Here is a 506-nt window from a genome sequence, read left to right as displayed (position 1 = left end):
TATGGGATACAGCCAAAGCAGTTCTAAGGAGAAAAATTATATCACTGAGTGCATATATTAACAAACTAGGGAGGGCAGAGATTACTGAATTGGGCATGCAACTTAAAAAACTAGAAAGCAAACAAATTAAAAATCCCCAGATGAAAACTAAATTAGAAATACTAAAAATCAAAGGAGAAATTAATAAGATCAAAAGTAAAAGAACTATTGAATTAATAAATAAAGCTAGAAGCTGGTACTGTGAAAAAACAGAAAAAATAGACAAAGTACTGGTCAATCTAATAAAAAAAGGAAAGAAGAAAACCAAATTGACAGTATCAAAGAAGAAAAGGGAGACCTCACCTCTAATGAAGGGGAAATTAAGGCAATCATTAAAAACTATTTTGCCCAATTATATGGAAATAAATATAACAATTTAGGAGATATGGATGAATATTTACAAAAATATAAACTGCCTAGATTAACAGCAGAAGAAATAGAATACCTAAATAATCCCATATCAGAAA

Source organism: Gracilinanus agilis, chromosome 2 (assembly GCF_016433145.1).
Source record: "Gracilinanus agilis isolate LMUSP501 chromosome 2, AgileGrace, whole genome shotgun sequence".
Taxonomy (NCBI): Eukaryota; Metazoa; Chordata; class Mammalia; order Didelphimorphia; family Didelphidae; genus Gracilinanus; species Gracilinanus agilis.
This window is presented reverse-complemented; position numbering follows the sequence as displayed.